At 38.4% G+C, this 14768-nt stretch overlaps 1 protein-coding gene across 3 annotated transcripts in view; it reads right to left on the bottom strand.

Moving 5' to 3' along the window:
• The window catches only part of PCBP3 (poly(rC) binding protein 3), a 167322-nt gene extending 153460 nt beyond the window's left edge, over positions 1-13862 (bottom strand). For all 3 annotated transcript variants that reach the window (XM_036769062.1, XM_036769060.1, XM_036769064.1), the window contains exon 1: positions 13759-13862. The gene's annotated coding sequence lies outside the window, so the exon portion shown is untranslated. The remainder of the gene's footprint in view (positions 1-13758) is intronic.
• Between the last annotated feature and the right edge of the window lie 906 nt (positions 13863-14768).

A 14768-nucleotide genomic window follows, 5' to 3' on the forward strand; every position in this document is an offset into this window, starting at 1 on the left:
CTGCAAAGAGCAGCAAGTCCTGACAGCCTAGTAAGAGGAGGAGGAAAGAGTGGGGGGCAAGAGGCCAGTATTCATGGTTACAACAGGTATAAAGGACAAAGAACTAAAATTTAGGTGGGGCCAATTCCACACACGAAATAAGATACTAACAGAAAGGAGATGATGATGAAAAATTAATTCCCTAGTTTAAGGAGGAGACTGAGGCAGTGATGTCTCATTCAAGGAGGGGGAGTCAAAAAGTAACAGAGGAAAGAAACAAAGAAAAAGAAGCAAAGGCTAAGACCATCATAGATTTCTGGAAGAAAACAGTCAGTTAAAAACCTAGAGCACAAACAGAAAAATAACAAGGAGGACACTAAAATTAAGAGGAAGGATGGGTGCTAAAATTTCAAAATAATTCCAACCTTCTCTAAATAAACATTATAAGGCAGAAAATTAAACCAAGGTCTAATAAAACCCAACCCTGTGGAATCCTAAGAGAACACGATACCACCATAGGATATTACAGAGTGGTCCAAAAAAGAAATGAGAACAACAAAAGAGTAAGTTAGAAGGAACAAAGACCAGAACCCATTGTCTGCACAGCAGAAGTAACTCACGGGAAGGAATGGCTCGGATCTAGAGTGGTGACTCTCCCAGAAGAAGCTCAAGAGAGAACATAGTTGGCATGCAGACATACAAGAGGGCAAGAAGTGAAGAGGTGCAAAAAGAACAAGCGAAGCCCGCCAGTCTTTGGAGATAGCAGGACAGCAGAATTGGAGGCGCTGCAGAAGAGCAGGATGGTTGTCACAATGTGAGAAAGAAGAAGATGAAGACAGAAGAGAAGAGAAAGAAAGAGGGAGGGGGATAAAAAGAGGGAGGAGGAGGAGGAGGAAGAGGAGGAGGAAGAGGAGGAGGAGCAGGAAAAGGAGGAGGAGGAGGAGGAGATTCGCAAAGCACTCTGCAAACATGATCTCATTGATCCTCACAGCAGCCCTGGGGGTAGGCGCTATGATTATAAGCCATTTTGCAGATGAGTAAACTGAGGCAGGCAGCATGACCCAGCCAGAGTCAAACATCTAGTGAGTGTTTGGGGCCAGATTTGAACTCACGTTTTCCTATCTTAGGCCCAGCGCTCTCTCCACTGGCCACTTAGCAGCCTCAAGAAAATGACCTGGAACTTGTGAATGGAGCATCAATCTACAGCTTGCCTCCAGGGAGACAAAACCAGATAAACAAACGAAACACCTCATGCACCCCACCACAAGATCCAAAGTGATTCCACTTAATACTTTCAATCCCAAACAACAAATGCTTCAAGCATGCAGGAGAAAGATCTTCAAATTTTGTGTCTACTGGAAACCAGAGGAAGTAATAGAATAGTATATTCCAAAAAGCAAATGATGCCACCCCAAACTCTGGAAACCAGAACCTAATTATCAATTGAAAAAGACAAGCATTCAATAAACAAGTGATAATTGAGAATTTCTGGGGGGAAATCACAAACACACATAGGCATACAGGCACAGACATGAGCAAATTATTCAAGTTACAAACACCACAGAGATACAAAAACAGATACAACACTAAGGAAAAGCTAAGCATGAAGAAAGGAATGCTGACTTACTATGGGGTTCAGAAAATAGGGACCTGACTCACATGGACAAAAATATTTGTAGTAGCTCTTTTTGCGGTGGCCAAGAACTGGAAATTGTGGGGATGCCCATCAACTGGGGAATGGCTGAGCAAGTTGTGGTATATGAATGTAATGGAACACTACTGTGCTATAAGAACTGATGAGCAGGTGGACTTCGGGAAAACCTGGAAAGACTTAGATGAACTGATGCTGAGTGAAGTGAGCAGAACCAGGAGGACATCGTACACAGTAACAGCCACAGTGTTCGAGGACTGATTTTGACAGACTTAGTCCTTCCCAGCAATGCAAGGACCTAAAACTTTTCCAAAGGACTCATGAGCAAAAATACCACCCACATCCAGAGAAAGAACTATGGAGTCAGAATCCAGAGAGAAGCAAACTCTTTTCCCTTTTGTTTCGTATTGTTTTGTTTTCTTTCTCATGGTTTTTCCCATTTGTTATAATTCTTCTATGCAACATGACTAATGTGAAAATGTATTTAATAGGAATGTATGTGTATAACCCATATTGGATTGCATGACGTCTTGGGGAGGGAAGGGGGAGGGAGGGGGAGAAAATTGAAAACTTATGGAAGTGAATGTTGAAAACTGAAAATAAATAAATTAAACATTAAAAAAGAAAACAGAGACCTGGAAGAGATTTTCTAAAAAAGTATGTAAGGGTATAAAGGGGGAATTTCAAGAAATAAAAGAATAGGGGAAGGAGAGGGCCTAAACCACACAATATCCCTACGTTGAATAAATGCATTTTGAAGAACTAAATAAAAGGAGGAGAGGTGGAATAAATGAGGAGAGGGGAGGGGAGGACAGAGGTAAATGTGTGTTGTACCTTAACCCATGGTTGAATAAAGAAGGGAATACAACATCTGTAGTTTCTCAGCCAGAACAGGAGCTAGAGGAGAATGGGAGAGGACCAAAGGAAGAGATTGAAATGGGGAAAGAAGACAGCAGATTTAAACCCAGAGACAGGTCGGAATTCCATTGACGGGTACTCACATGGAGGAAGAGGTATATGTTTGTATATGTATGCGTATATGTATGTGTATATATGTGCATGTGTGTGTGTGTGTGTGTGTGTGTCTAATTTGGGAGGATGAGGGAGAGAGAGAATAAGCATTTATAGAGCAGCTACTATACGCTAGGCTGTATATTTTTAGAAATATTATCTCATCTGACAAGGATGACTACTTCTTCAAAAAAAGTAATGTGCTTCCATGGGAAGCATCTTGCCTCAGGAGAAGGAGAACTGAAGGTCCTTAGAGTGAGCAGCAGCCATATGAGTAGGAACCATGGAACTAAAGAGGAGATGCATGGCACATGATGAGGAAAATGGCCAAGGTCGTGAGGTCAGGGGAACGAAATAGACCAGAATTTGTTACACAGTGTGGGTTCTACCATAGGGCAATGCACTTCCCTCATGAATTAATGGTTCTAAGAGTTAGATACAACAGAAAAAGAGACCATGGGTCAAGTGGCACTTCAGAAACCTTAATTCTATCAGGGACAGAAAGAGATGAAAGAAAGAATAAAGAAGTATATAGATCATAAATCAAGTAATAACAGCACAGAATAGACAGAAGAAAAGAGAATTAATGATAAGAACAAGGCTTATTCCATAAAAGCACAGAAAAAAAATCAACAAAATAATCTGAAGAGGAAGACAAAAGAAGGGATTTTGAACTAACTAGCTAACTAAGGGGATGGGGAGGGAAAGAAATAAATGTTCTAAATTCTAAAACTAAGAAAAGAGTTTACAAACAGGAAGAAAGGATTGAGGGGAGGAAAGGACCCTATGGGACCTTTGCAACCCTATGGGTTGCATTAAAGTAGATTAAGAAAAACCAATTATAGGGACAGAATAGTGATTTAAAAGAGGAATGGGGAAAATTATAATAAATATTAGAGAGTAGAATGGAGAAAACCCAGCTCTTGTAACTTTACATGAGAATAGATGAAACACTCCAATAAAAAGAGTGACAGGTTGGATGAGATGCAAAGCCCCACAATCTGTTGCTTACAAGAAACACATTTCAAAAGCCAAGAAAACCCATACATAGAATAAAACAAAATTTACTATATGCATCAGGTAAATAAAAAAGCGAGAGTTGCAATAATGCTACAGAAAAAGCAAAAACCAAACTTCACGATATAAACAGATATAAATGAAGAAATTGCATTATGCTTAAATCAACCACAGAAGAAAAACAGTGTAAAACTTCTATTCTCCAAATGGCATATCGTCTAAATTCATAAATGAAAACTTAATTGAGTCGCAAAATTATACAGATGGTATCACGATGATAGTAGAAGACTTCAATGCTACTCTTTCAGAAAAAGACATATCTAACAGAAAGATAAACAAAAAGGAATGCATAGAATTGAAAAAAAATGAGAATTTAGAGGCTAAAGAGTTATGATAGCTTCTTAATAGGATGATTAAGTACTATACACACTTTTTAAACACTACATTGAACTTTTACAAAAATCAACCATGGATTATGGCACAGAGAAATGTCAAATAAATGCAAAAAGGTAGAACTAAACACATTTGGATACCATAATTCAATAAAATAATTATTAATTCTGGGAGCAAAAAAAACTGAAACAGATCTAGAAGACAAAATCCCAAGTAATGAGTATATCAAAGAGCAAATCATATAAAAGTTAATACTTATGGGAAAGACAATGACAATGATGAGAAAACATACCAAAATTTCTGTGATACAAGTAAAGCCATCCTTACAGGAAAATTCATGTCTCTAAAAACATATATTGATGAAACAGAAAAACAAAGAGCATCAATAAACTGAATGTAAATTTAAAAAATAAAAATCAAACAAACAATAAAATCCAAAATAAGCACAAAAGAAAGAATATTGGAAATTAATAGAGAAATAGACAAATTTTAAACCAAAGTATATAGAACTGAAAATAAGAACCAAAAATTGTTTCTTTGAAAAGATTAACATAATTAATAAATCATTAACCAAATCATTAAAAAGAAAGCAGAAAATCAAATTGCTAAAATAAAAAAGAATATATTTTTTATGATCACTACTTTCTTGTTTGGACATTCTCTAACCATCTTTTTAATAATGCATTCAAGTATTTTGCCAGGACATCACTAGGTAATCATTTACATGATCATGTAAATTACATCGATCATCTTCTTTTCCTTTTTTAAAAAATCATTTCAATTAGTGCCTTTATTTAGTCCTAGGGTACCTCTCTCAGTTTCTACAATCTCAGCAATCATGTTTGCCAATTCTTGCAGTACCTGAGAATAGTTTATCTGGACCAAGTGACTTGAATTCAATCAGGACACCTAGGTGGTCTCTTACTATCTCCTTATTTGTCTCATGTATTAACTTCCTAGTGAGACAGGAAAAGATGAGAAGAATGAATGTATATCTGAAAAGTCCAGTTTTATAATTTCTAAGGGCTAAGGTTGTGAGCATGCCTACATAAATCTTAGCTTGTGTTACACAACATTGTTAATAACTGAACCTTTGACATTCTTTGGAAAAATCGCCAGTCACATGTGGTGGATTCCCAACACTGCTCCTCTCTATGCAGTAACTCCATATGTCTTACCCTCATTTTTCTCCAATCTTTTAAAACTATTATTTATTTATTTTAACAATGATTTTTGAAAAAAAATGAGTTCATAACCTTGATTGCTTCAAAAACAGTCTGGCACAGTGGATAGAGCAGTGGCCCTGGAGTCAGGAGGGCTTCAATTCAAATCCAGCCTCAGACACTTACTAGCTGTGTGACCCTGAGTAAGTCACTTAAACCCAATTGTCTAAAAAAAAATGAGTTCTGAATTCTTTCTCTCTCACCCCTCCCCACCTATTGAGAAAGCAGGAAATGTGATATCAATTATACATATGAAATCATGCAAAACATATCTCCATATTAACCATGTTGCCAAAAAAGCAAGAAAAATAAAGTGAAAAAATTATGCTTTGATATGCACTCAGACTCCATCAGTTCTCACTAGAGGTGAAGAATATTTTTCAGTGTGAGTCCTTTGGAATTATCTTGGATCATATTCTGTTGCTGAGAATAACTAAGTTATTCACAGCTAAGCAATATTCTCTCTGTTCTGCTCACTTCACTTTGCATCAGTTAATGTAAGCCTTTTAAGGTGTTTTTTCTGAAAACTTCTCACTCATTTTTTATGGCACAGTAGTATTCCATCATGAGCATATACCGTAACTTGTTCAGCCATACCCCAATTGATGGGCATCCCCTCAATTTTCAATTCTTTGCCACCCAAAAAAGAGCTGCTATGAATATTTCTGGATATGTAGGTCCCTCCCTTTTCTTCAATATCTTTGTGATACATATTTATAGTGGTATTTCTGGGTCAAAGGGTATGTGAATTTTTATAGCCTTTTGGGCATAGTTCCGAATTGCTCTCCAGAATGGTTGGACAAGTTCATAACTCCACCAATAGTGCATTAATGTCCCAGTTTTTCTATATCCCCTAAAATATTTATAATTTTCCTTTGCTCATTTATCATTTCAGGAATGATTTGTATTTTTATAAATTTGATTCAGTTCCCTATATATTTGAGAAATGAAGCCTTTATCAGAGAAACTTACTGTAAACATTTTTCCCCAGTTTCCTGCTCTCCTTTTAATTCTGGCTGAACTGATTTTGTTTGTGCATAAACTTTTTAATTTAATGTAATAAAAATGACTGTAGTAATCTACTCTTTAATAAATCCAAAGATCCAAGTTTTGGGGACAAGAACTCACTATTTAACAAAAACTTTTAAGTTGTTTAAAAGGGAATATTGGAAGAGTTCAGTTGAGTTGTTGCCTCTTGTCCACCATCTTGGCTTTGCCACTTTTCCCCCTAGTCTTCAGCAATGGAGCCAGTCACAACTGACAATTCCATTTTCCTGTCTTCTTATATTGGATCCAGGACATTTATAGCTTTGCCCTTAAATTACTGAAGTCTTTTATAAATATGCCCAAACTTGTGAAAAAAATTCTTGTTGTTCTTCTTCCTGTTCTTCTTGTTGTTGTTGTTGTTCTTCTTCTCCTTCTTCTCCTCCTCTCCTCCTCCTCCTCCTTCTCCTCCTTCTCTTTCTCTTTCTCCTTCTTCCCCTTCTTTTTCTTTGAATGACTGGGCCTGGCATCTTTGGGGACCTGGGCATTGGTATAGCCCAGATCATATTAAGTATAATCCATCAATTGCAATTAAATGAGTGCCAAGAGCAGGCAGACTGTTATAGTACAATCCAATTTGGCTCAGCCTAATCCAATCAAGTCCAATCTGGTCCAGTCTAGTCCTGTCTGATTTAGTCCAGTCTAATCTGGTCTGCTTTGTTTCAGTTTGGTCTAATTCTATCGAATCCAATTTTTCTGGTTTAAAATCTTTTTCAGTATGGTCCAATATGTTCCAGGCTAGTCCAATGAAGTCCAATCTAGACCAGGCCAGTCTAATTCAGCCCAACTCAGTCTAATTCCATTCAAACTCCTCTAATCCATTTCAATTGGATCCAATTTGATTCAGTCCCATCCAAGGGGACTCAGTTTAGTTCAGATCAGTCCAATCTGGTCCAGGGAATTTAATTTAGCCCAATTCAATCCATTCTGGCCTACTCTGGATCAGTCCAGACAAGTCCATTTCAATGCAGTCCTGAATAATCTGATTGAATGCATTCCAACTTACTGCACTCCAACCCAATACAGTCCAGTCCAATACAGTCTAGTCTAATATGGTCCAGTCAAATTCAATTGAATCCAATAAATAGGTATTAAGTCTTACTATATGTAAAGCACTGTTTGCTGGGCAAATAAAGATTTAAAAAGACACAGTCCTTGACTTGCCCCAGGGAGGGCAGGGGGTAATAGGCACCCCAAATAATATAAGGAAAGATGGAGTTTCAAGGTGTGAGAAGGGAGTTAGACAAATGGCTTCTTCAGAAATTTTGAAAAAAGAGACAAGAGTTACAGCTGAGGGCATCAGGGAAGACTTCACAGAAGAGGGGATGCCTGCATTAAGCCTTGGGAAAGAGAAAGATTCTGAAAAGTGCTGGGAGGGGAGGGAGGAAGAGAAGGGGAAAGTGAGACACCAGCATTCCATGCCCATAAGAAACAAATTATAACCAGATGACTGTACTCAGGCCTGTGGTTGTATCACAAACTAACTATACCTCTCAGGTGGGATTAAAAAATATATGGTAGACAAATGCTGCTCCAGTAATTAAATGAAGTAAATAATGGTGCAGATAGCTCACTCTTCAAATGTATGACTTTTTCCAGATGCTGCTACATGGAGTGAAAATGATATTTTCAACAAGACCAACACTTCAGAGACTCTGTCTTGCTTCTTCTCACCTTGAAAAGACTGGGCATAAGATTTTATTGAGGAAATAAAATACTTTGGAAGCCTAAGAGCCAAAGAAAATATAATTCTTTTTCTATCCACAAGCCCACCACACTCCCATACTCGAAACCAACCAAACAAAATAATAGAACTTTTTCCAAGTAATATTTTTTAAATATAATTCTTGTAAATGATAAAAATTTGGGTAGAAGTTTATATCCTAGATATGATAGACCTCTGGAGAAAACTGAATGGGGATAAAAAGGAATATACTTTCTCCTCAGTGGTACATGGCACATACTCATAAACGGACCATGTACTAGGGCATAAAAACCTCACAATCCAGTGCAGAAAGGCAGAAGTAGTGAAGCATACTTTTCAGATCACGATGCAATAAAAATTATTTGTAATAAAGAACCATGTAAAATAAGCTAAAATTAATTGAAAACTAAATAATCTAACTCTAAAGAATGAGTGGGCCAAAGAACAAATCAGAGAAACAATTAGTAACTTCATTCAAGAGAATGATAATAATGAGACAACATACCAAAACTTATGGGATGCAGCTAAAGCAGTTCTTAGGGGAAGTTTTATATCTCTAAATGCTTACATGAATAAAATAGAGAAAAAGAGATCAATGAATTGGGCATGCAACTGAAAAAGCTAGAAAAAGAACAAATTGAAATCCCCAATTAAATACCAAATTAGAAATACTGGAAATCAAAGGAGAGATTAATAAAATTGAAACCAAGAAAACTATTGAATTAATAAATAAAACAAAGAGCTGGTTTTATGAAAAAAACAATAAAATTGATAAACCTTTGGTGAATTTGATTAAAAGAAAGAAAGAAGAAAATAAAATTACCACTATAAAAATGAAAAGGGTGAATTCACCTCTAATGAAGAGGAAATCAAAACAATAATTAGGAATTATTTTGCCCAACTGTATGCCCATAAATTTGCCAACCTTAGGGATATGGATGAATATCTACAAAAATATAAATTGCCCAGGTTAACAGAAGAGGAAGTAAAATTTCTAAATAACCCCATCTCAGAAAAAGAAATTGAGCAAGTCATCAATGAACTCCCTAGGAAAGAGTCTCCAGGGCCAGATGGTTTTACATGTGAATTTTATCAAACATTTAAAGAACAATTAATTCCCATACTTTATGGACTATTTGGGACAATTCTTTTTATGACACAAATATGGTACTAATACTCAAACCAGGTAGAGTCAAAACAGAAAGAAAATTATAGACCAATTTCCCTAATGAATATTGATGCAAAAATTTTAAATAAAATATTAGCAAAAAGATTGCAGCAACTTATCATGAGAATAATACATTATGACCAGGTAGGATTTATTCCAGGAACGCAAGGCTGGTTCAATACTAGGAAAACTATCAGTATAATTGATCATATCAACAACAAAACTAGCAGAAAGCATATGATCATCTCAATAGATGCAGAAAAAGCCTTTGACAAAATACAACACCCACTCCTATTAAAAACACTAGAAAGCATAGGAATAAATGGAGCCTTCCTTAAAATTATAAATAGCATCTACCTAAAACCATCAACAAGCATTATTTGTAATGGGGATAAGCTAGATGCATTCCCAATAAGATCAGGGGTGAAACAAGGATGTCCATTATCACCCCTACAATTCAATTTGGTACTAGAAATGTTAGCTGTAGCAATGAGAAGAAAAAGAAATTGAAGGAATTAGAATAGGCAAAGAAGAAACTAAATTATCACTTTTTGCAGATGATATGATGATTTACTTAGAGAATCCTAGAGAATCAAGTAAAAAACTACTTGAAATAATAAACAACTTTAGCAAATTTGCAGAATATAAAATAAGCCCACATAAATCCTTGGCATTCCTATACATTACTAACAAAGCCCAACAGCAAGAGATAGAAAGAGAAATTCCATTCAGAGTTACTGTAGACAGTATAAAATATTTGGGAGTCTATCTGACAAACCCAGGGCCTATATGAACATAATTATGGAACACTTTTCAAGTGAATAAAGTCAGACCTAAATAAATGGAAAAACATCAGTTGCTCATGGTTAGGCCAAGCTAATATAATAAAAATGACAATTTTACCTAAATTAATTTACTTATTCAGTGCCATACCAATTGAACTACCAAAAAGTTATTTTACAGAGTTGGATAAAATAATAACAAAATTCATCTGGAAGAACAAGAGGTCTAGAATATCTAGGGTATTAATGAAAAGAAATGCTAGGGAAAGTGGCCTAGCCATACCTGATATTAATTCATGACACAACAAGAGATAGAGAGCATTACAAAATGCAAAATGGATAATTTTGATTATGTTAAATTGAAATGTTTTTGTATAAAAAAGCCAATGCAACAAAGATTACGAGGGACGTAGAAAATTGGGAGATCTTTACAACCAGTGTCTCTGATAAAGGCCTCATCTCTAAAATATACAGGGAACTGAGTCATGTTTATAGGAAAACAAGTCATTCCAATTAAGAAATGGTCAAAGGATATAAACAGGCAGTTTTCAGAGGAAGAAATTAAAGATATCTATAGGCATATGAAAAAATGTTTGAAATCACTACTGATCAGAGAAATGAAAATCAAAACAACTCTTAGGTACCACATCTCTCCTGTAAGATGGGCTAAAATGACAAACCAGGAAAATGATAAATGCTGGAGAGGATGTGGGAAAATTGGAACATTGTTACATTGCTGGCGGAGTTGTGAACTGATCTAGCCATTCTGGAGAGCAATTTGGAACTATGCCCAAAGGGCTATAAAAATGTTCATACCCTTTGACCCAGCAATACCACTTCCAGGGTTGTATCCCAAAGAGATCACACAAGTGGGAAAAGGACCCATATGTACAAAAAATATTTATAGTGGCTCTTTTTATAGTAGCAAAGAACTGGAAATCAAGCGGATGCCCATGAATTGGGGAAAGGCTGAACAAGTTGTGGTATATGAAGGTAGTGGAATACTAATGTGCTATGAGAAATGGGGATGATAAGGACTTCATAACAACCCGGAAAAACCTACATGATATAATGCTGAGTGAGCTGAGCAGAGCCAGGAGAACATTATACACAACCACGGAGATATGGATTCTGTGGTGACTAACCCTGATAGACAATGCTATCTACATCCAGAGAAAGAACTATAGAGTGTGAATGCAGATTGAGGCACAGTTTATGCTCGCCTTTTTCCCCTTTTTTTCTCTTTTGTTTTTGTTTTTATTTTGGGGTTTTTTTTGTTCTGTTTCCTCTTTCTCATGATTCATTCCATTGGTCATAATTCTTCTTCACAACTTGACTAGTGTGTTATACATAGAAGATATGTTGGATTCCATGCTGTCTTGGGGAGGGAGGTGTGGAGAGGGGGAAGAAAACCTGGAACTCAAAATTATGTAGAACCGAGTGTTGTAAACTAAAAATAAAAAATCTCAAAAAAGTTATCTTGGGCCCAGAAAAGTAGGAGGGGAGCAGTATGTTTGCAAGGGGCAAGGGGAGCTAGCAGTACCCACAACATCTTTCTTAGCATCACCCTACTGCTCTGAAGTGAAGGACCCTTCTGAGGCAGCTGAGTCCTTTGGAGTACATTTCATTTCAGTTGTGCTGAAGGTAGTTCTTCCCTTAGCCCCCACCATGGCATCTCTCTTCACCTGGGGTGGATCAGGCCCTCTTTCTTAGCTGGGCAGTGCCCATTCACTCCTCCCTCCCAGCAAGCCAATTACTTAGATTTCTCATAAAATCCTTTTTGAATGGGGTGGATTTTTTGTCTGAACTGCCCCTCTCATCTTTGCCTACGGTGGACAGGATGGCCTAGCAACATAATTGAGCCTCACGAGAAATCCATACTCCAGAAAGGGATGCTTTTCCTGACATCCCCCAGGGGACAGAAAACCAAGGGCAGTCACTGGCAAATGGATCAGAGGGCAGCAGCTCAGCTCACTAGAACCTGGCCTGTGGGACACAATGCTTGCCCCCCTCCTAATGGCATTGCTGCTCCCTGAACTGGGGTTCAGGGAGAGATCTGGGGGCTACCGGTTTAAAATACAAAGGATTGGCAAGTACTGGGCTGGAGTGGAGACATGGCTGGAAGTAGCATCTGTCTAGTCCTCCGCTGAGCCAGTTTGAATGCCCCATCACAGTTCAGATGGGTAGGCTGTATCTGCAAAGAAGCCAATGGGACATCTGCCCTTCCAACATGGAGGACAAGCCTGTGTTCTTTCACCATCACCCTGTCCTACTGGGGGACTGCAGAACTCATTTATCTAAGGTGGATGGTGTACACATTTCTCCCAGGCGCACAGGGTCCATTGCTTCTCCATAGATGCCATGTCTGACAGAGCTGATCTTGTAGCTAGTGGTCAGTGACCAGTGAGGCAACTCATTGGCTGATGGATCCAGAGTGGAATGGCCTTCAGAGGCCAATTTGTCTAACCTGATCATTTTACAGCTGAGGAAACAGAAGTTCAAAGAAGGGAGCATCCCAAGTATCATTTTGGGCATAGGTGAAGACATCACCCAGAGCACTGGAAAGGGAGGGGAAAAGTTGTGGCTGAGAAGTCTACAGGAAGGTCAAGGTGATTCATGTGCAAGCATTTATGCAACAATTTCCCTAAGTGTTTCACAGCACCACAAGGGGAACAAACATTTATAGAGCACCAACTGTGTCAGGCACTTTGTCGAGCACTTTTACAAATACCGTATTCTTTGATCCTCACAATGACCCTGTGAAGGGGGCGTTGTCATTATCTTCATTTGACAGTTGAGAAAATTGTGACAGATAGAGGTGAAGCGACTTGTCAGGGTCGTACAGCTACTTAGTATCTGAGGCCACATTTGAACTCAGGTCTTCTGGGTCTCTGGCCCAATGCTCCCTCTACTGTACTACGAGCTACATCCAGAAGTCATGGAGAATCAAAAGTGAAACCAGTTACTGGAGAAAGGACACCCTATTCAACAAAAATTGCTGGGAAAATTCGCTAGCAAAGTGGTGGAAATGAAGCTTAGGGCAAGATCCCTCATCATGTCCCACCATAGAGCTCCAAGTGAATATATGGCAAATAGAAAAGAAAATATTTACGCTGTCATAGTCTTATGCCTTCCTGTGTCACAACCGTGAACTACCTCCAATAGAAACCTTTACTTTCATTTTGTTCTGCTTTATAAAAACTCCTGCTCTAAGTATTATTGGTGGATATGGGGCCATTCTTTTTGTCACTGATTTCTTGGGGTACCTAGCTAGTGGCAGGATGTCTGGGTCACAGAATATAGACATTTGGGCCTTTTGCTTGACTCCAAATTGCTTTCCAGACTTGTTGGACCAATTCACAGACAACTAACCATGCATCTTTCCCTCCATTGCTGACTGTTCCCATCTTTGGTCAGCCTATCCAGGTCACTGGGGGTACGGTGGGAGGGGTAGCTTTAACTGTTCTTTGACTTGTATCTTCTGGTTATTGGTGCCCTGGAGCAATGTTGCATGTGTTTGTTAGTAGTTTGCAAAGCTTCCTTTGAGGGCTAGTTATTAATACCGTTTGACCTCTTAGTTATTGGGACTTGTTTTTTCATCATGCTTTTGATGTTTGTCAAGTTTATATTAAAAAAATAAATAATGGTTAGAAAAAGTAAGCAGATAAAACTTAGTGGCAAAGAATGGAAGAGAAACACCACCTAATGCACGCAGATAGACCCAGGAAAAATAATAGAAACACAGACACACACAAAATCTAAACTAAGAAGGTAATCCATTCTACCTGAAATGGCATCGCTTTTTGTCCCAATCAAACAACCACCTCTGGAAGGACTGATCTAGACATCCGAATGATGGGGCCAAATTTCATGAGCCAAGGCAGGAAAACTGAAAGAAAAAGATGAAAAGTGAAGGCGTATAGAGTGTGATGGATAAGAGCAGAATACCTTTCGCCTCCAGGTCATTGAGAAATGGTGACTTTTCACCGATGGTAAGGCATTTTAAAATGAGCACCCCATTCCCAGCTACGGGGTAAGTAACAATTTACAATGACCCACCAGTGGAACCATGCACAATGCAGGGCTAGGAGCTGCCTCCAAGGATATCAAGTCCAACCCCCGAACCATTTCACAAAACAGACACTGGCCATGAGAACGGAATCAATGTGCCCCCATCATACAGGGAAGGATCTTCAGACCCGAGTGGGATCCAAACTTTTCCCTCTCTTTCCAGAGCCGGGGCTCTGTTCTTTCCACCACACAGACCATGCCACCTGAAATGAAGAAGAGCCTTTAAAGGCCCTTTCCTCTCCCCTGGCTCATGTCAAACTGCCACCAACTTCAAAGGGAGATTTACATGGAGAGAGAAGGATATCGGCATCCACGTGGTCAGTAGTTTCCTCTCCGCAGCAGTGAGTGCATATCAGTGTTGAGATCAATGTTATCCAAATTCCTGTTGAAATGGAATCTCCCCAAAAGATCACTTAACTACTGGCTTAACTGCGGAGGTTTTCTTTCAATAGCTTTGTGTGCTTGAGCTGGCAACCCAATCCAGAACGTCCTTATTATTCGCCCACTTTTCCAGGAATTGTGCTTATAGTGGATACGGTGGGGGCTTCAAGTCAGGAAGATTCATCTTTTCGAGTTCAAATCTGGCCTCAAACATTCACTAGCTGTGTGACCCTGGGCAAGTCCCTTAATCCTGCTGGCCTCAGCTTCCTCATCTGTAAAATGAGCTGGAGAAGGAAATGGCAAAGCACTCCAGTATCTCTGCTAAGAAAATCCCAAATGGGGT

Source organism: Trichosurus vulpecula, chromosome 7, assembly GCF_011100635.1.
Source record: "Trichosurus vulpecula isolate mTriVul1 chromosome 7, mTriVul1.pri, whole genome shotgun sequence".
Taxonomy (NCBI): domain Eukaryota; kingdom Metazoa; phylum Chordata; class Mammalia; order Diprotodontia; family Phalangeridae; genus Trichosurus; species Trichosurus vulpecula.